Genomic DNA, 1,254 nt, shown 5'->3' with positions numbered 1-1,254 from the left:
CGGGACCGGGCCCGGGGGCCGCTCCGCTGGGGCTGGCTGGGCTCAGAGCGACCCCTGCCCGAGCGCCTTCCCTGCCGCGGGCACTGGGGCGGCCGGGTCGATGCCTACGCGGGGTAGCGACCGTCAGAGAGGTGGGGTGAACTCACTGAACCTCGTGTCTCGGAAAAGACTGGGCAAAGAGGGCCGCTTCTGCTTTGCCCGTAGGTCTGGTGGTAGGCTTTTTCTTAGGAAATGAGTGAGAGGGGTGAGAAACCCATCTCTGTATTTCAGCCTCTTCTTTTAAAATACAGCGCTGATTGACACAGAAAAAGTATATCCTGTTCTATTTGACTTTTCAGAAAAGAAACGATCTAGAGCTATAGAGTGGACTAATAGGGATACCCAAAGGGTCTGAAAGTTTGACTGGGAAGGAGACTGGAAAGGATTATGGGAAGGAACAAGGGAAGGAACCTCTTAAGAGGGAACCCAGAAAGTTATTAATGAGAACACGGGGGACAGAGAACAATGTTACAAGTAAAGGCGGCCGTAGGAAAGTGACATGATTACATTTATTGTTAGAAAAACCAAACATTTCAGTCAAACCAGGTGCTGCTTTCCTTAGCAAGGGGAAGGCTTTATGAGTTGATATTGAGAAATATTATTTGAGAAATTCTTGTGGGAATCTGTATGGCTTGTGCACAAAGTAAAATTAAGGATTTATCAGGAAGGGCTACACCCGGAGAAGGGCAGAAGGGGAAAATATCTATGGGATTGTAGAGTAGGGCTGCTCTGTGAACCTAAAAGACAATGGCCTTTGAACGGCCATATCGTGCTAGGGAGAGCCAGTGGAAAGAGAAATCTGGGAAAACCAGTTCAGGACACAGCTCTGCATTTGTGAACAGCATCTGACTGGGCCCGTCTGCCTCTCCTTGACTGCCTCAGTATGGTCTGCCTGCTATTTTGCCCTCTAGCCACTAAACAGGAAACACTAACAGTTAGATGGCAGCCCCAATACTTGTGCAGCTCCAATAGCTGCATAACCCACAGGATTATATCATGCCAGACTTTTATTAAAACTATTAAAAAGCCATAGAAAACTTGAGTGCCAAAGATGGAAGCAGATGTGGAAAATGGCAAAGGTTCAGTAAGATAAAGCGCATGATGCAAACAAAAAGAAACTGAAATTTGAGGAAAGTATAATACATTCATTACAGAAAAAGGAAGATTGAAAGAGAGAAAGAGAGAGAGTGAAACAGAGAAAAACTTTTAACACAG

Source organism: Geospiza fortis, unplaced genomic scaffold, assembly GCF_000277835.1.
Source record: "Geospiza fortis unplaced genomic scaffold, GeoFor_1.0 scaffold40, whole genome shotgun sequence".
NCBI lineage: Eukaryota > Metazoa > Chordata > Aves > Passeriformes > Thraupidae > Geospiza > Geospiza fortis.
Note: the sequence above shows the minus strand (reverse complement) of the source record.